The 21176-nt window shown below is 44.6% G+C and overlaps 1 protein-coding gene across 1 annotated transcript in view; it reads left to right on the top strand.

Moving 5' to 3' along the window:
- Positions 1–5854: 5854 nt before the first annotated feature.
- The window catches only part of LOC144820832 (uncharacterized), a 933795-nt gene continuing 918473 nt past the window's right edge, over positions 5855–21176 (top strand). Inside the window, exon 1 of the mRNA XM_078677961.1 lies at positions 5855–5893. The gene's annotated coding sequence lies outside the window, so the exon portion shown is untranslated. The remainder of the gene's footprint in view (positions 5894–21176) is intronic.

Here is a 21176-nt window from a genome sequence, read left to right on the forward strand (position 1 = left end):
AACAACTGCATAGCAACCAGTAACATAGCCAAAAGAGGCTCAAAACCAATCAAATGAGAAACAAAAAGTAACTGTTGAAACTTAGCTTCCAATCACGAGCTAGGCACAACACTCCTTTCAAAGACCCAAGAAACTTGCTACAGGTTACCGATTTGAACCGTGAAGAAACATTACTCAGCTGTCAATAGTGGCTTTCCCCCTGTCTTGCCATTTGGATAGTAAGGTGGGGCCCAACCAGTTAAATTAAGTGCAGTTTAGTTAACTCGCTTGCAACCGACATGCCCTTCCTCTCGGCGGGAACTATGATTGTCAATTTCAATACTACTGTTATTCGAAAGGATGGCCCATAAAAGAAAAGAAATGTCTGCGATCGCCCAACAAGTTAGAGTACAGAATTCGGTAAGAAAAGCAAGGTGTGCAGTACAACAAATGACATATTTGTAAGGACTTTACATAAGTAGTTGGCACTAATAACCAAAACCTCACTGCAAATTTACAAAGAGATGTCAAATAAACATCATGGGAAAGATTCACGGTCCGATTTTCAACTGTATTTCACACTCCCTAAAGTGACAGCTGCACTTCCTGTTCATTGAACATTTATATATTGTTATCGCCTTTACAAAGATGGCAACGTTTTCTCTTCGTCACCACACATAGGGCTTGGCTTCTACTGGTAGTGTGTTCCTCATACCAACGCGGTAGATGAACATTTGTTGTTATCTAAATCACTACCACAATAGTTCAATGCCAGTGCTAAATTTATAACGAAAGGGAAATGTTATACTTTCACCATTTTCTTGGCCTTTGGGTAGAATAATAAATCAACTGCTGCCCTCGTCACGCCAGGGCACGCAATTGGAGTAAAATAACTTCCTCTACACCGGGAAGCGTGGCAGATTCACCAGTGCAGGTTATAGTTCGGTAAATTAAATCAAGCGGCCATATTTGTAGGGGAAGCGAGAGGTTCGCCAATCCCAGAACACTCCTGGATCCCTGTCAGTGAGAGAAAAGAGTCGCTTCCGGTTTATCCGGAAGTATAATAGTCAGTACAGGACAGAACAGAACGCAGCCGGCCCCTTGGTGATAGAACGCGGACGCCATGTCATTGAGGGGCATTGGTCGAATTACCATTTCAGGGAAAGTTAGGGGCCATTTTGTGAGAGTTGCATGAGGCCGGACAGCCCTGATCTACAACCTGTGAGTCCCGTGAATAGAGAAGCGAAGCTGTATTTAAGGTGGCGAGGTCTATCCCTCATCACGCAGCTCAGACAGCCCCAACACTGCTGCTTGGGGAGGAACCCACTGGACATGTCTGCGCCGCATCCTGTTCCGGTAAGAAACAATACTGTGGCGTAGAGTGGCTAATACCCAGTAGACAGGGTTGACCTCTGACACTGCCCAGGTGGTTGACCTTTGCCACCTTTCCTGGACTAGGACCTCCCCTGCTGCATAGAGGGACGTGACCTCTCAACGTGCATGCGTAAACGTGCTCGGGCTGACTTGCAATGGAGCGGATCCATGGGAGTTTCAGTAGCTACATCTATCTACACAAGAGAGTTCTCTGTTCCAAATTTGAACCTGCCCTATGGGTGCCATGGGAAGATTTTCTGGGAGTACGGATATGATCAGGAAGCTTACTTGGGGTTGGAGTTGACAGGTAGGCACCTGTCATTCATTATTTCTATTTGACATCTGGGAGCGACTTATAGCTTGTTGTTGCATTTTTGTCATCTCGTCTCACAGTACACGTTAATACCACTTTAGGTTTTTGTTCTAATGTACTTGAGTGTTACTACAGTTTTCCACTTTAAAAATAGGTTTACTCCAAACCAAGTGCTAGCAAACTTTAAATTCCGTATACATTATGCAAAACATATTTTACAAAGCCCTGGTTAAGTTGCATGTCTTTTAATTTATACCACCACCAACACGCTATATCTGTCCACCTCTAATGCGGTTACTCCTGGAGAGTTTACCCCCAAGGTGGCAAACCTAAGGGCTAGCCCGTGGGTTGTAGAGTATCTGATACTCTGTGACCGTAGATCTTTCCCACTACATTGACTGGATCCCTCACTCTTGATTTGCCCCCTTTGTGGGACTGGGACATCCCATGTCAAAAAGGAAGATCATCCTGGAGTCATTCTGGACTCATCTGATGATTACAGTCAGGCTATTCCTGCAATTATCTGGGGAAGTCACCCCAAGCCATCCTGAAGTATGCCTGTAGGACAAAAAATGTAAATGTGATGACGAACCTAGACTCATCACAAAAACTACAGTAGGATGGTGTTCTGATGACTTCTACTGGCAGGGAGTGATTACCTTTTACAACTCCACGAATACTAATTGACAACTTCAGGATGAGGGAGAATTACTCCAGGATGGGTTCTAGCTAATTTAAGGATGACTGACAATTATTCCAGGATGATTCTATAAGGATTACTCTGGAATGATCCCATGACAATTTCTGGATGAGTGTGGATTATTCCTGGATGATCCTATGACAGCTTCAGGATGGCTATTGATTATATCAGAATGGCCCCATTATATTTTCAGAATGAGTGTTGATTACTCTAGGATGACGTGGTGAAAGGGAGGCATGTTTTTGTCCTTGATATTTGGATTTAAGCGGGGACTCCAAGACAAGTTCATTTTCACGGTCTGATGCGTCATTTTTAGTTGTGGATTTTTGATGAAGGACACTAGCCATCCCTGCTAAAAGGGCCAGGTTTTCAAGTTTCTGCAAATTCATCCGCGAACTTGCATCACCAGGCTGAGAAGTTGTGCTTTCAGCACGAGCTTTGTTACCAACTCTTATATAATCCACTCCACTCTGCTTGGCTTTTTTGTCCTTGCATCTTTTCTCTGCAATTTCTTCCTCTTGTAGTTCGCGTAACACCCTCTTAAGTCTACCAGCGCTTCCCAGATTGCCACAGTCCATTAACATCTGCTTTTTCTCCAGTGCCCTTTGAAGTAACACCTGTTTAGACCCTCTGTTGTGCCAGAATAGCTTGCAATTATCTCTTGAAAAATATCCTGAATCATTAGACACCGTTTCTTCACTAAAAAAAGCAAGAGAAAAAAAATATATATTTACATATAAACTTCAAAACAGAAAAGAACACATTGACCACTTGCAATATATCTTCACGCTCTAGCCATAATATATAAATAAAGAGGTATTGATAATAAAGGACAAATGTACAATCTATCCATAACCGAGTAAGTAAGTTTTCCTTAATAGACAGTACACATTGTAAGCCTGAACTTGAACCTCCTGAAAAAAGTTGCCTAAATAAAATAGTTTATCCAAAAATGGCTGCCTTATAGTAGTGCCACAAGCTAAACGTTTCCGTCCTTTTCATAAGTGTTACATTTGTCTCTGGAGAGCAATCCAAGGCATATGTGGGGACATGCATGTTCATTTTTACTGTCCATTATTGGATTAATCACAAATGTAGGTTTTTACTGAAACAGGTTGGTAATTTGTACCGTTATCCTGCAGTTGCAAACTTATTATAAAGGTTTACTTATTGTGCTTACCAGATGATTGGAACAGAATCATAGCTTTAAAATCTCTCTCTTCGGTGATTGGCCGACCAGCTTTATCTACATTTTCGACCAGCCATTTACAAAGAACTTCCCCGGGATTGTCCAAAAGCAGGAAGTCACCATCTTTTCGAACACACAGAACGATCGCAAGTGAAAAACAGGATGTTGAATGAAGCCATGATTATGTCCTGCTAGATATAAAAATCAGGAATTAGTTTGTGTGTGGTTTAAGTTTCAGAGGTAAAATACAAAGCATATCAAACTGATTAACAGATTTAATTGGAGAAAAGCACCCCAAAAAGTACACTGACCTGGTGCAATTTCTATCTAATATGCCTAGATTTTGGACTACAAAGAAGTGTTTGGGCATGCACTGAAGGCCATTGAGGAAATTGCCTAATAATCAACTTTATTTTTGGAGAGCCAGAGTGTATGCTTAGGTCTTGCTGCTCAGGCCAAATGGTAATAGCAAAGTAGAGGCATTATGAGAGAAATAGAAGAACTATCAATAAGTGAACTTTCACACTGGGGTTTGTGACGGGAAATCAAGTTACCTATCCCCACAGATGCATAGAGAGTCAGATGCCTGCTACCCTCTGCCCACCGGCACCCCCAACATGAAAGGACAAGCGTTAAAAATGCAATAGGGTTCACCTTTTATTAAGCTAAAGATATTAGCTTTGCTAGTAGTATTTTAAGTTAATTGTGCAATATGTAATGGCTTTATAAATGAAACAAAAGGCATTACAATGGCAAATACATAAAGCAAAAGCATTGGCATAGCCAATAGGTCTCCCCTCTGGGACCTTATAAATGTTTTGCCAGAGGTGTTTGGAAGTTTGGTAAGAGATGCAATTTAACATAAAGGGATCCCATACCTCATTGACACATGCAGTACCCGCAGTTCAAACGAGAAGAGGGCATGGGGAAACCTCTTATAAGATCTCAATCAATGGGGAAGGCACGCGTTACTGCAACTTGTGCGTGCTTTCACCTTAATGCTAGAAGTGAGAAGAGAGAGAGCGCGAGAGAGAGAATAGGAAATATTAATGTGATTTATCTCAGGGCTCGATCCCTCTGCACTTTAGCAGTAGGTCAGGTTGTAACTGGATAATATATGGCTGGGATTGATAGTGGCAGATGTAACAAGACCTGCTTCATTTTTACAGAGATCTTAGCGGTCAAGGTAAATTAGCGCAAACAGGAAATACGTAATTGGCCCTGTCTCGATAATATATACAAACGAGTTAAAAACATTGCATGCACATGGAACGAAACCAGAATGATAGCCTGTTTTGCGAAAGTAGATATTGCAAGATGTTGGAATGCGTCGGACTATGTTTCCTAAATAGGGCGTAAACCTCAATTGCCACAGGCAACAAGGCCTTTCAATTACACAAATAGCAAACAAAATAAGGAACCAGCATTACAACGGCTAAGTTATTTGAAGCATTTATCCTTATGCTTTGAAACGCATCCATGAAAACTGCCAGTGTTTTAGAAGATGTGCTGCTCTGCACACTACACAGCTTGGGGAACGTGACCAGGATTCAACAATAGAGCACACATTCATTTAGTAATGAAAGCTCACTACAAGTTGCAAGGACACAAGTAATGCTCAACAATATACAATATTCACATAAATAAATGTGTTTAGCCTTCTTTGATTGACAACTTTTCAGTAGATCTAAAACTGTTCCATTTGGTCGAGAATCTTGAATACACGCAGGTGCACTTGGAACTAACATGGGACCTACAATATACGGGCAGTAATTTATTTTTCCTTACGACAAAGAACTTGCTGTAAAACACATTTTTTAGGCTTTTTGCAATTTTCCACAACTTACACAGGCTGGCACTACGTCACACATACACATGCTCAAACACAAAAGGTGCATATTAAACAAGCAGGCAGGCTGATACAGACAAACATCAAACACACATAATACACACACATTGCAACGCAGGCATTAATTATAACACGTACGAAGCACACACATGCAGGGAGCTGCGTCTGAATTTGCCCCCTTAATGAAAACTCGTGCTTTCCGAAAAATGAGGAAGCTGGTCTGGGACGGAAATTGAGCAGCTGGGACCGGGAGCGGAGGATCGATGCTGCTCTTTTTTATCAGCTGCAGCACTTACCTGAGTATACGCTGGAATAGATGAAGGAAGTGGAGTTGGAAAAAGTCCGAAGCCACTCCACCTGTCCCTTTAATGGCCATTGCACTCTCGGCAGTCTTCGTTCTTGCCGCAGAACAATGACGTCACTTCCGGCGCTCCCGGATGTGCGTAGGCTTTTGCTAGAGGAATCCACCGTGTTCCGGTATATGAAAAGGTGAGAGAGCTGCTCTCCATTGAGGATCTGCGGTTCGAGTCCCAGCCAGCCGGCAGACTGATGGTTTACAGTAGGTGATTTTGGCATTGTGTTCGAGGCAGCTGTGCTTTTTTAAAATGTATTTTAGTATTGTGATGGAGTGAATTCGGCAGTCACCATGACGACAAAGCTTGTTTTCCTTTGCAAGACATATTCCTCGGGCCATGAGCAGGTCTGTCCGCAGTTGTTTAAAGAGTCTAACAATCGGATTCCACTAAACTATGTGTTTATGGAAATACTCTATGAAGGAAGTGCAGCCTGGGGGTACAGAAATATCATATCACAGCAGCGCCTCCCGGCATTCCGCATTCATAAAAAGTTTGGGGGTTTGTAGGGCTTTTGGATTTTAGGGCGTACATGGTCATTTTAGGGTGGGTTTGTGTTTTGGGGGGCCAGGTGTAATTTAAGGGTTTAGAGCATGTTTGGGGTGCGAGGGTTAATTTTAGGGTTTAGGGTGTGTTTGGGTTTTAGGGTACAAGGGTTAATATTAGGGTTTAGGGTGTGTTTGTGTTTGGTGTGCAAGGGTTAATTTGGGGGTTCAGGGTGTGTTTGGGTTTTGGGGTGCAAGGATTAATTTGGGGGTTCAGGTTGTGTTTGGGTTTTGGGGTGCCAGGGTTAGTGTTAGGGTTTAGGGTGTGTTTGGGTTTTAGGGTACAAGGATTAATATTAGGGTTTAGGGTGTGTTTGGGTTTGGTGTGCAAGGGTTAATTTGGGGGTTCAGGGTGTGTTTGGGTTTTGTGGTGCCAGGGTTAATTTTAGGGTTTAGGGCGTGTTTGGGTTTGGGGTGCAAGGGTTCATTTGGGGGTTCAGGGTGTGTTTGGGTTTTGGGGTGCCAGGGTAAATTTTAGGGTTTAGGGTGTGTGTGGGTTTGGGGTGCCAGGGTTAATTTTAGGGTTTAGGGTGTGTTTGGGTTTTGGGGTGCAAGGGTTAATATTGGGGTTCAGGGTGTGTTTGGGTTTTGGGGTGCAAGGGTTAATTTGGGGGTTCAGGGTGTGTTTGGGTTTTGGGGTGCCATGGTTAATTTTAGGGTTTAGGGTGTTTTTGGGTTTTGGGGTGCAAGGGTTAATTTGGGGGTTCAGGGTGTGTTTGGGTTTTGGGGTGCCAGGGTTAATATTGGGGTTCAGGGTGTGTTTGGGTTTTGGGGTGCAATGGTTAATATTGGGGTTCAGGGTGTGTTTGGGTTTTGGGGTGCAAGGGTTAATTTGGGGGTTCAGGGTGTTTGGGTTTTGGGGCTCCCAGCTGCAGGAGGTCAGACGTTTATCTGCAATTTATTATGCAATCGTCCAACAGTTTGCATTTTTCTGGAAAGCTGAAACCAAAGTGGTGGACGTGCTCTTTAACCTCTTCCATGCTCGTGACGGAACCGTTCCGCCACGGGTGGGCTGTGCTGGTGATGGAACGGTTCCGTCACGGCCCTGCCGCCGCACCTGCACGGCGCAAATTCCGCGCCTGCGCTGTCGTTCTAAAGAACGGGCGGGGCCGTGACGGAACCGTTCCGTCACAAGCACAGCTCACCCGCGAGCCGTGACAGAGCGGTTCCGTTGTGGTAAATAAATAAATAATACCCTATTTTTGACTAGACTTATAGCATAACAGATAGCTCAATAAAATAAGAGTCAAGATTCGAGGTAGTAGGAGTTTCTGCAGGTTTATTACAGCATAAGGACAGGATCAGGACAACCTGCATGGGAATAGGACAATAAGGCCCGGCAGCTGCCGGGGCTGGGTCTGGGATGAGCGCGCTAACATTCAATAACAAAACATTGATTTATATACATAGCGCAAACACATAGCATTACATTGCAGTAGGCGTAGCAGTGGGTAGAGCAGAAGGCGTGACGCGTAGCAGTCGCGAGAGATAACAGTAAAAAGAGGTGTAACTGGGAGTATACATAGACATGTGATGCAAACGTAACAGAATATGTCATGAATGGGCGGAAACTTTGGAGGGGGCTACCTAAGGAGCCGGGACCTCTAACCTAATGGTGCGCGAAAACTGGCAATGACGTGTTACTAGGAGAAGCTGGGGGCTATGAACTCTGTGCTAGGAGCAGAGACTAGAGTCTGAAGGGTCGGAGCGACATGTACCTAAACCCTATCTGGTATCTGATGTTTAGGGAACATGTTGATATAAACTAGAAGTCATGAGGGGAAAAGCTAACTTGATTCTAAGACTGGACCATGCATTATTCTACATGTAGTGCGTGATGAAGAATACTAAATGACCATTAAATACAGTATTTCTCTAACGTGGAGACGAGAAGGCTAGACAATGACGGAAACTATTGATGCAGTTCAGTAGCTTAGGAATGCAGAGGAGGAGGACTGAACTGATAACTGGAACTATAACATACTTTTGGCAGACTCAGAGGCAGAGCCAAGCTGCACCGGGCACTGCGAGGCAGGAAGTAAGTGAAGGGTCGAGGATACAGGTGGGGGCTGTATCGCTCCTTAGCGAGGCTTTCAGGAGACAGGAGCTGAATCTGTGGTCTGGGCCCTTTTGAGGCCTAGAAACGGGGATTTTATAATGGAATAACGTGCACACTAAGAAACGTGGCAACATTACTTTACATAGGCCTGATATTCGTAGTATTCACGAAGACTGGAAAATAGCATACTAGAGGTGGACACAACTGGAATTGCGTCATTAATCAGGCATGGGGAATAACATATGCATATTGGTCATGCACACATAACATATGATGGATGAAGCGTAGGGACACAGAACATGGCAAAATTTACTTTTCCACATTCCCTCCTTGTCACTACGTTTCCATCAGGAAACATCAATTTTCATGATACCATCTATCATTTCATACAGTACCATTTGCTCGTCTCGAATTGTCTTGGAACGGGATTTAGAACGGGGCTTGGGACTAGGAATACAAGAGGTAGCACACATGCTGCAAATCGCAGGGCCACATTGTATACAGAGGCAGCAGCTAAATATAATCGCTACTGCAATACCTAAAAAGGACAGGACTTTCCATCCCCATGCGGAAATTATATTCCAGAACCAACTGGACCATGTCCAGGTGCCTGGATCTTGATGTAACAGATGGGCAATTTTATGGAGTCTGGTTATAGCTGAATAAACAGACGGCGCGTTATTTGGAATGAAAATGCAGCAACTAGATCCGATGACTCTACAGGCCCCGCCCCTATCGGCCAGTATGACGTCAAGGACGAGACGATTTTGCAAAACGACAAATCTCATAGCAGATTGTTCTTCGGTTAAGTTACCTAGAGCAGAGGCAGTTTCATTTACTACAGCTTCAAGGGTTCTTGTTAACCTACGGATCAGTTTACTATTCTGGACAGGTCCTATAAAGAAGAAGAAACCTTTATTGAAATCTGTATACTGTTCTAGAGTAGTTTCAGTATAGTCGACAATTGGGGACTCCCTTCTATGTCTAATGTGTACTAGATGTGTGTTTCTGTGATAATCAGATGGGGCTAGAAAAACAGGTGGCAGTAGGAAAGCAATGTAACAGGTTCCCTCCCAATCGAGGGGCAGACGGACATATGCAGTTTGACCACAAATAAAATAAGAATGACGTGAAGCTTTGAAAATAGATTTCCCACTGTCACTATATTTGACAACAGTAGTACATTCACTATGACCTACATGTACAGAACCATAATTACGGACACATAATTCGCCTTTGACAGGTAGTACTGAAATAGCAGGTAAGTCTGGAGTAGTATCAGACTGAACATTCAGGACCATGAAATTCGACGAATAATTACCTAAATTATATACTTCGTTTTCTAGATCTAAACCTGTTCTGTGGGGGAGACCTTGCTTGTCTGGAAAACATGTACTGTTAAGAAAAGACATATCTGTTGAGGATGACGTTAACGTGGACCATGCTCCACACGAACCATTGTGTGAGAATGGATAAGGAAAAAGTGGCAGAACTCCCTTCGGTGTCTGGAAAGGGGGGAGTCGACCACACACCCAACAATTAGTGGCATTGCTGGTCTGGTGTGAATAATGTAACATACGGATAAATGTGTTGTTGCGCATAGCGAGGCGGTAAGAATATTCGTGAGGAGGCAGATCACTAAACGTGTGCTCTACTGTAGCATTAGCAGACATATTTACATGAGGAACTGGTAAATACAGGAAAAATGCGTAGCTGGTGCAGGAAATCATTATGCTGAGAAACAATATGAAACTTAGAAAAACGATACATTGAAGTGAACTTCGACTGACTCTCTCACTATGGGGGTCTATTTTATACATGTCAGAAACAATTTAACCGTTTCACCTAGGGGAGGACTTATACAATCAAACTGACTGACTTATTTTACTAGACCTTAATTTGAGCTTATACTCCTGCTGCGGAGTTTTCTCTAACAAGGGAGGGGTTGTAATAATGTCTTGTGCGGGACAGTCCTTAAGAGCAATATTTTGGCAGTCTTTCGAATCCTGGAAAATGTTTTTAGACGCTGGTTTCAATCCTTTGAAAAGTTTTACATGAGAAAGGTGGACCCACCCCTTCCTGCCTTCCAACTTGACGGCAGTTCGGGTGGTCAAGAGGACCTGACGTGGCTCCTTCCAACGTGGTTCCAGCGGACTTGATCTGTCAAAATTTCTGATCATCACAAGGGAGCCTGGAACGATCTCGTGCGGTGCCACCTCGGTATTGTCTGGAAATGCGGCGGCAACCTGTGAACGACATGAGTTGAGGGCAGACATCAAGGAAGCTAGGTAATCTGTCAGCATATTACATGAAACATCGGTAATACTTCGGGGTCTAGGAGTACCCCACATGTTAGGGGGGCGGCCGAATACGACCTCATACGGGGACAGACCTAATCTGGAATGTGCGACCATACGCATATAAAATAAAGCGACTGGCAGAGCTATTAACCAGTCCACACCTTTGTCCTTACAGACTTTTGCAATGCGGATTTTCAGAGTCTGATTATGCCTTTCGACTAGTCCAGCTGCTTCTGGATGGCGTACACAATGAAACTTCCACTGGTACCCTAACAACAGGGAAACGTGTTTCATGAGTTCAGATGAGAATGGCTGGCCGTTATCAGAATATACGACTCTAGGGAGTCCGTATCTAGGGAAAAATTCACGAACCAACTGCTTGGCAGTGGTCGCGGCTGTGTAATCTGGGACTGGATATGCTTCTGTCCACCTGGACAAAGCGCATACAACTACAAGGACATACTTGAAACCTCGACATCGCTCCATCTGAATATAATCCATCTGGAGGACCTCAAAAGGGTGGTCAGGGGGCTGGAAACCACCTTGTTCCACCGGGACACTTTTACCTGGATTAAACTGACAACATATCATACAGGTACGGACTTTCTGCTTGGCTGCAGCTCGTAAATGCTTGTTGAACCAAATGTTCTGGATACTGTCTAACATAGCTTTTTCTCCTAAATGTGCTGGACTATGTGCGGTATTGATAATGACTTGAACCATAGAATCGGGGAGAAACCATGTGGCTCTACCCTTCGTTAACCATCCTTGATCTGTCTGGACCCCTCCTTGTTCGGACCATTTCTTGATTTCATCGGGAGTAGCATGTAACTGTATATCTATGACATCTTGTGTAGGGTCCTTAACTGTCATGCATGTAATCGGATCTGGAGTATGTGTCAGATTAACTGGAATGTCTGGAGTCTGTGCTGTAAGCTTGGCTGTGCGGTCTGCTAGATCATTACCTTGGGAAATAATGTCAGTGACTTTCGTATGTGCTTTGCATTTCATGATAGCAATAGATGTCGGTAAATGTATGGCATCTAACAGGGCTTGAATAAGGAGACCATGCTGAATCTTGGTTCCATGAGAAGTCATGAAACCTCTCTCCTGCCAGAGCACTCCGAAGTCGTGTACAACTCCGAATGCGTAACGTGAATCTGTGTAAACATTAACTTTCAGGTTCTTGGCATGTATACAGGCTTGTGTCAGAGCGACTAGCTCTGCTGCTTGAGCGGACAGGGTGTCAATACGGTGTGTTTCAATAACTTCAGTGTCAGTAGTCACTGCATACGCGGCGACTAGTTCTCCTGTACTAGTTCTCATACATGAACCATCCACATAAAGTGTCAGGTCAGGATCTGGTAACGGAATGTCCGTCAGGTCTTGTCTTGGCTTTGTCGTAATGTTAACTACTTCCACACAGTCATGTGGGTCTGGATTTGAACTAACTGATGGTAACAGTGTAGCAGGATTCAGAACGTTGCAGCGTCTAATTTCTATGTGTGGCTGGAACAGTGTCAATTCATAACCTGTTAAACGTGCAATTGTCAAGTGCTGAGTTTGTGTTCGGTTTAAAAGAACTTCTACTGAATGTGGGACTTGTACTGTCAAGGAATGTCCTAAAACTATGGAATCACTTTGTCTGATAGCTAGTGCTGTGGCTGCAACTGACTTGAGGCACGCAGGCAACGCCTGGGCGACTGGATCTAATGTGCTCGAAAAATAAGCACAGGGCTTGTATTGACCTGCTTGATCTTGTGTGAGAACAGATAATGCTGTACCTTCCCGTTCAGTAACGAAAAGTGTAAAAGGCTTACTGTAGTTCGGTGTAGCTAGAACTGGAGCTTGACATAGGGCTTTCTTTAACTCGTTAAAACTAAGTGTATGGTCAGATGTCCAAGGGAGGACAGTCGATACGGCTGCCTCCTGTGTCGTTAACTGTATCAGTGGCTTGGCTAGAAATGCATACTGGGGAATCCATTGTCTACAATAAGAAGTAAGGCCGATAAAGGCACGTACCTCCTTCTGGGTTCTGGGCTGGGGAAGACTCGCTATTAACTGGATACGGTCTGGTGTCAACTGCCTACCCCTCTTGGACAGCAAGTGTCCTAAGTATACCACTTGCTGGACACAGAATTGAAGCTTCGAAGGTGACACCTTGTGCCCCATCTCGGCTAGAAAATACAGAACTGTAAGTGATGCTCGCTCGCAAGCACGTTCAGAACGGGCTGTGATCAGTAGATCATCGACATACTGGAGCAGGGCAGTGTCAGTTGGCATGTGAATGTTGTCTAGTTGTCTCTTGAGTGCTTGACTGTAAATACTAGGGCTTTCTGTGAAACCTTGAGGAGCGCGTGTAAACATATAGCTCCTTCCATTTAAACAGAATCCGAAAAGAAACTGGCTGTCTGGATGAATTGGAACACTAAAAAATGCATTCTTGAGGTCTATGACAGTGAAAAACATGGCTTCGGAATCAATAGCAGTTAACAGGGAAGAAATATCTGGGACAACTGGGTACTGAGGAATAATACATTTGTTAAGCTCTCGTAAATCAATCACTAATCGATATACTGGGGGTGCATTCGGATCAGTACGTTTCATGACTGGAATGATCGGAGAATTACATACATTGGAGTCAGTTTCTACAACTACTCCTTGAGCCATGAGCTCGTCAATAATTTTGGATAAGGCTGCTACAGCCTCAGGTGGCAATCTGTACTGTCTGATTCGTGGTAACACTACACCTGGTTTGAGAGTCACACGATGGGGTGTGATTTGCATGTAACCTACATCAGTTGGACCTTGCGCCCATAAATGCTGTGGAACATTAGACAATCTTGAATCAAAATCTCGTAACACATAGTGACCCTTAAAGTCACGTAGGAACAGACGTATTCCCTCTGGGGAACAGCAAATAACTGCACCTAACTCTTTCAGTGTCTTAATACCTAATAGATTTTCTGGACATGACTTAGTAAGTAACAGGTCAGTAGTGCGGGACAATGGACCTACTTCTAGAGTAACTGGCTTAGATATTTCATTAACGATTGGCTTTCCTGAAAATCCAAGGGAAACATTTCTTGAGCCTGAGAGCGGAGCCCCTGGAACTTCGGCGTGACTTATTGTGGTCCTACTTGCCCCTGTATCGATCAAAAACTTTCTGTCTTTCCCTAATACTTGACTGTGAACATAGGGACCTTCTTGATCTACAGGTATCTTGATGAGAGGCAAGCCTACCTCCCTCTCTAGGCTGTTTCATGAATATGACTGGTACTCTGGATACTCGGACTGTGCATACTGGTACATCTGTGATGTGACATGCTGTGTTGCAGCAATGGGCTGCGGTACTGTAACTGTCTGTGGTGCATTCTGTGACTGAGGAGTCTGTGAAACTTGTTCTTGTCTCGGCGGACGTGGTCTTTCTTTAGTCTTACCAGTAGCTATGTTGTGTTTCAGAACTGCACACTCGTTTATAAAATGACCTGGCTGTTTACAATAATTGCAGTTCCCTTTAACGGGAGCTGCAGGATGACTGGCTTGATTCGGACCCCTCTTCTGACTGTCTTGAGGAACAGATTGTGCAACTAGCACTTTCATTTTCGTGTCTTTCATACGTTTTCTCTCGTGTTCTTGCTCTTCCCTGATTCTATTCTGGTGGTACTGGAGCATCTGGAGCATCTGGGACGGAGTATTAGCTTGCCAGGTGCTTTCGACTTTCAAAACTCGGTTTTTAATTTGTGGACTTGAATTCTCGACTAATTTAGTAACGAAAAGGTGAGGGTATGACTCACTACTTGTCTTGAGACCACTGTTGATACTGAAACATTTTTCAAATCTAGAATAAAAATCACTAATATCCTCGTCTTGTTTCTGTTTACAGGCTGAGATTGCATCCCAGTCTTCTTTTCTAGTTGTCAATAATCTGGGTAAAACTTGAATCAATAATTCTGGTAAATCTTTACATTTATCTCCAAGACCGGTACCTGGTACTCGTGCCTTGTCTTCAGCTTCTAGAGCTGCCCAATCGATCTTTTTCTCTCCCACCTCCCATTCTTTTTCCTTTAACTTTTCATACACCCCTGCGGGTAACAGGACCTTTAACATTTTAATGATATCTGGGTAAGTGTATTCTCCCATACGGAGCATGTCTTTTAATTCTCTATGGAACCCTGCTGGATCTTTGTCATGACAGGGAATTAATTTCTTCATTTCAAGAAGTTCCATCTTTGAAATCGGAGTGTATACAAACACTCGTTGCATTACGCCACCCGCCCCTTGGACTGGGTGGACTTCTCGTAACGGATTCTGTCTGTCTATGTAGAATGATTTACTTTCTGGGGGTGAGACATGAACAAAATGCGGGTTCAAAAACGTTCTATACTTGTGACGCTGTTCTAGAATGACACTAACTAAATCGGTACCTAGACCTCTCCATCTATACTGGAGTAACTCGTTCAGGATATCGTGCAACGGGCCTGGATCAGAATGTTGACCCTCATACTGAGTAATGAGGTGCTGGATCATATACATACCCACCAGTCGTTGCTCGGCTGGGGGCAATTTCAGAAACATTTGTGCCACTATTTCGTCTGGAAAAGTGGTAGAATCAGTAATCCATCGGACTGCTGATCGGGCTAGTTCTTGTTCATGCATGGTACTTAATTCACTGTAACCGACTCGTGATTTCAGAATGTGATCGGTAGCTTGAAATACTTGTTCTAGGGAACCTTGTTCTGGTGCTTGATGATGAAAAATAGACTTGGGTTCTAGACGTAAATGGCGATCTGGAAATCTGGATTTTCCTACATACGCTATTCTGGCGGGATTCTCGTTCTCTTCCTCTTCAGGATCAGAGATACTTTCTTTCTCGCTTACTTGTGCTGTTTTACGCTGTTCGTGTAACCTTATTATTTCTTTACGAATTTTCTTGTACATACTCTCCATGGCACTGACGGTCTTGTGCTTACCCTCGGCTATATTATCACTCCACCTTGTCAGGATTCTCATTTCGGCCGGATCTTTGGACGGGTAATCTTGTTCTCTTATTAAACAATTGATCAGGAACTTTAATATCATGAGCTGAATCTCGGCTTTCCTTTGAGACATAATTTCGCCAATACTTTCTGGATCATCCCCTGTACGGATGAAACGATATATTCTGTCTAGATCTTCTTTCATATTCGGCAAGGTGACTAGATACTCGGTCACTCTCCTTACACGTAAGGAATATAAAACCATAGTATATTCGCCTGGAACTGGATCATAGACACATTCGTTAAGGGCTTGTCTGATTTCTGTGACAGACTTATTACTTTTAGGAGTACGCTGTGATGCTTGAGCATGTAATTCGAGTGCTGATAAACGTTTGTGTGGCGGCGGGGTTTGAGGAGTAGCTCCTCCTGCGGTCCCTAGACTAGAGTCGTCTACTGACATTCTTCGTCCTGGCAGGGTCGGTAATTGTACTTGTATGGCGGACTGGGCCGGGGGAGCTGTTAAGGGCACCCCGGTGTCTGGAGGAGCATGAATTACCTGGTTTACAGGGACTGGCGGAGCGCGGACAGGATTTGCATATTCGGGGACTGTGTCGTCCAAATAGGACGAAATAAAAATATCAGCTGCGGTCGGTTTGTGACGTAGCTTGGTCGGAATTAATGGCGGCGGGAAATTACTGGGTGCCTCTGGGGTCGCTTTTGGCAGGCCTTCGGCAAGGAGAGGATACATACCCTTAATAAGGGCATGCCTCTGTCTGTCTGACTGTTCGGCTTTGACTTGTTCACCTATCTCGATTAATTCTCTTTCTTGGGCTCGTTCTTGGGATTCTCTACTTAACTCTGACTTTCTGACTTCCTTTTCCGTTCTTTTATGAGCTTCCTTGCGCCATAACTCGATGGCATCTTTCTGTGACTGTCTGGCTTTCTTTTTCCATAATGCTTCTTCTACTCGCATGATACATTCGGCATCCCATGTACCCGATACGGGCCATCTATACTTTTCTTCTAACTGTTTGGTATACTCTACCCATAAATCTAGATACATTATGGCGCTTATGCCATATTTCTGATACATAAAATGACCTGGACTGTCCCTAGGTGGGACAGGAACTGCTTCCTCTAACAGACCCTTTCTAGTTTTTAACTGACGTAACTTGGAAAAGAGCGGCATTCTAAACTTGAATCGGAACACAATACAATACACGAAAAACAATAACAATTGGGAAAACAATTCAGGCATACCACGACATTGGAAATACATTAAACAATATCATAACATAACAGTTCGAACAGAATACTACCTTGAAAATACTGAAAACAGAAACAGAACAGAATTCTCGAGAACGGAACAGACTAGAGTTACTGGATGCACTGCTGTAACAGTACGGAACATACCGGTCCCATAAAGGAACGCATCAAGACCCGTATCCACCTAGGTGAACACTTCTTTTGTGGGCTTGGGTACCACCAACCCACGGACCAGGAGTCAATTTAGATTGGTCCTGTCTAGATACTACCCCAGCAATGGTACTCACCGGGCAGCACGGAACGGAAGGCCTCGAACGGGACTGGACTACGACGGACTTCGGACTTCGGACTTCAGTTACGGGTGGGCCTCCGGATACCTCGGACCTTGGACTCTCGGCTTGGGCTCTGGTCGGGACTCGCCGCGTTCCTCCACCGTCTCGTTTGGATGCTGGACCGCCTCCTCCGTCTCCTCCGTGGGCCTGAGGGATACTTGGAGCAGAAATATCTGCCAGTGCACGGTATGGTTCCGTCACGACTGCAGAGGGTCAGGGGGTCGGCGTGGCTTCACCGACGCGTGGGGAAAGGGCAAGTCCCTATTCGGGCGCCATTATGTGGTAAATAAATAAATAATACCCTATTTTTGACTAGACTTATAGCATAACAGCTCAATAAAATAAGAGTCAAGATTCGAGGTAGTAGGAGTTTCTGCAGGTTTATTACAGCATAAGGACAGGATCAGGACAACCTGCATGGGAATAGGACAATAAGGCCCGGCAGCTGCCGGGGCTGGGTCTGGGATGAGCGCGCTAACATTCAATAACAAAACATTGATTTATATACATAGCGCAAACACATAGCATTACATTGCAGTAGGCGTAGCAGTGGGTGGAGCAGAAGGCGTGACGCGTAGCAGTCGCGAGAGATAACAGTAAAAAGAGGTGTAACTGGGAGTATACATAGACATGTGATGCAAACGTAACAGAATATGTCATGAATGGGCGGAAACTTTGGAGGGGGCTACCTAAGGAGCCGGGACCTCTAACCTAATGGTGCGCGAAAACTGGCAATGACGTGTTACTAGGAGAAGCTGGGGGCTATGAACTCTGTGCTAGGAGCAGAGACTAGAGTCTGAAGGGTCGGAGCGACATGTACCTAAACCCTATCTGGTATCTGATGTTTAGGGAACATGTTGATATAAACTAGAAGTCATGAGGGGAAAAGCTAACTTGATTCTAAGACTGGACCATGCATTATTCTACATGTAGTGCGTGATGAAGAATACTAAATGACCATTAAATACAGTATTTCTCTAACGTGGAGACGAGAAGGCTAGACAATGACGGAAACTATTGATGCAGTTCAGTAGCTTAGGAATGCAGAGGAGGAGGACTGAACTGATAACTGGAACTATAACATACTTTTGGCAGACTCAGAGGCAGAGCCAAGCTGCACCGGGCACTGCGAGGCAGGAAGTAAGTGAAGGGTCGAGGATACAGGTGGGGGCTGTATCGCTCCTTAGCGAGGCTTTCAGGAGACAGGAGCTGAATCTGTGGTCTGGGCCCTTTTGAGGCCTAGAAACGGGGATTTTATAATGGAATAACGTGCACACTAAGAAACGTGGCAACATTACTTTACATAGGCCTGATATTCGTAGTATTCACGAAGACTGGAAAATAGCATACTAGAGGTGGACACAACTGGAATTGCGTCATTAATCAGGCATGGGGAATAACATATGCATATTGGTCATGCACACATAACATATGATGGATGAAGCGTAGGGACACAGAACATGGCAAAATTTACTTTTCCACACCGTCACAAGCACGGAACCGCCGCGCGGCCGCCCCACCCCCTTAGCGCTGCGGCGAAATAGCCGCCGCAGCGAAGGGGTTAAATGGACAAACAATTCCTGTTAAAATCACCAGAAGCAAAAACATCTTATTGAAAACACAATAGTACCTTTGAAGTATTCAGATGCTTATTTTCAAATCACCCCAAAGTCATCAGGAACAATGTCATCGTGTAAAGTTATCGGAGAGTCATTTACAGGTCATCCTCAGATCATCAGGAATAATGACACCTTCTGAAGTCAGCAAATACTAATTTTCAAGTCCTCCTTAAATCATCACGAATAATGACGCCTACTAGAGTCATCAGGTACTCCTTTTCAAGTCATCCTTTAATCATCACGAATAATGACGCCTACTAGAGTCATCAGATACTCATTTTCAAGCCATCCTCAAATCATCAGGCTGAGCTTCTGCAGCTTGCTGATGACTTCAAGAGCTTGATGATGTCTGATGACGTGTAAATGACTTCTAAGGTAGTTGGATGATCATCCAATGACTCTGGGATGGCTTCTAAAGTAATCCTATTTGACCTGGGACATAAGCTAATTTCGGACCAAGGAGATAATGCCTCTTCTGTGAAGGGTGCGCTTTAACCTTGGTGATGCCGTGTCAGTTTGAAAGAGATATTGATATTTTACCCTGGAGCAGTGTACATGGTTGGGTGATGGGGTGTTTGAGTTTCTCACCTTGCTTTTGCCACAATACAGCTAAGCTGTGAGGAAGAGGGTGTGGGCAACAATCTGAGCTGCCCACTGCGGAGCGCGGGGCAGGGTTCGAGTCTCGGCAACGGCTCAACATCCTGCGATTCTGGGTACATCTCCCCTTGCCTACAATTCTATGTCAGGACGGAGGCTCTGATTATGCTTATCTCAATTTCTTTACTGAAATACAGCAGCCAATCAAGACACAGTAAAGAAAACAAAAAACTACATTACCCATAAACCCTGGGTAACCATAGAGTATATAAAGAGTCATAGAGGTCACAACTACCTCTTTCTTTGCTGCTCCGCTGCCAGTTAAGTGCATTTTTCCTCTACTTTACGAATTGTGCTTTTTTCTAATTGTTATACTTAGCGTGCTTTGTTACCTGCCTTTTGCGCTGTTGTTATATGCTAATTGAACCTCTCCGGTTCCTGTGCTTGCGCTGTTGCTCTGTGCGCTTTGCCTTGTTGCCGTTTTTCATACGCCGCTTGTTCTCGGTGTGGCTTCGGGGGCGTGTGCTCACCCCCCGGTTGCAGGCTTGCTTTCTGCGCCTGTATTTCTTTCTGTGGAGCGGGAGCGGGGCTGAGAGACGCGCGTCCTTCTCGCGCGTCTCTCATTTTCGACAGGCACGCTCCGCGCATGCGCAGTACCACCGTTAGTTTTGCCTCGGCTGCCGACGGTGGTACTGCGCTTTGAGTCCTTTCTTGTGTGAATTCTGACAGGACTTTCGAGCGCTGCGAGCAATTCTCCGATTGAGAGATAAGAAACTGGCTTTCAGCCTTTGCCCACCTGCCTGGTCGTTAGGCCCCTCACGCCCTGGTTTACATTAGAACTAGGGTTGTAAAATTTTGGAATAGGCTTTCCCTAGAGTGTTACAGCAAGCCCTCCCTCCACATTTGAAACACTTTTGTCAGGTTGGTTCCTGCCACATTTTGGCTTGCTTTGGGGTGTACACTCCCCCTGCATTGCCCTTTGGGTGTTACAATCTTTACTTCTCCTCCTTGGGCATATTTCCATTCCTAAAGGTCGAAATGGGTGACTATTATGAGGATGAAGAGGATTATTATTAGGCTGAGGAAGAGCCGGCAGGCTCTGAGGGTGCCGAGTATATGGGTAAGGCCTTATACCATGCTATTGCCCCTCTCAAAAGGCATTTGTCTGAGTGTGCCACTCAGCAAGGCTGGCTACCTAGGTCGGGACATTCGAAGAAGTCACCTAAAAATCCTCATATGGCGGATTTTGTTAAATTGGCTAAGACTCTGTCCTCTTCTAAGACTTCTAAAAAATCTTCTACGCCTGTTAAGGCACAACAGGCTTCTCCCATGACTGATAATTCTTCTTCCACTGACACATCTTCTGAGCCTGTGGTTCCGCCCCCGAAGAAGAAGGCTCGCAAGGAACACTTCGTAGATGCCCCTTCCACTCCTCAGGTGTTAAACGTTTGACCCGGACGACATCATCCATCCCAATTCTTCTGCCTGGCTTCCCTCCTCTGAGGTAGCAGACTATGTGCAGTCACACATTCGTCGCCCTTTTGATAAGGATGTTCGCGCTCGGAGTGTCCCCGACCAGATCTTGCAGACAAATTGGCAGACACTCCCGAGGTTGATCCGACTATGGTTACCTACATGCGCAAATATTCCAAAGAACCGAAAAAAGGTCTGGACAGATCCTGGAGGTCCTGCCAGGACAAGTTATTGGATCTTTTGGGTCCC

The sequence above is a fragment of the Lissotriton helveticus genome, chromosome 1_1 (assembly GCF_964261635.1).
Source record: "Lissotriton helveticus chromosome 1_1, aLisHel1.1, whole genome shotgun sequence".
Lineage (NCBI taxonomy): Eukaryota > Metazoa > Chordata > Amphibia > Caudata > Salamandridae > Lissotriton > Lissotriton helveticus.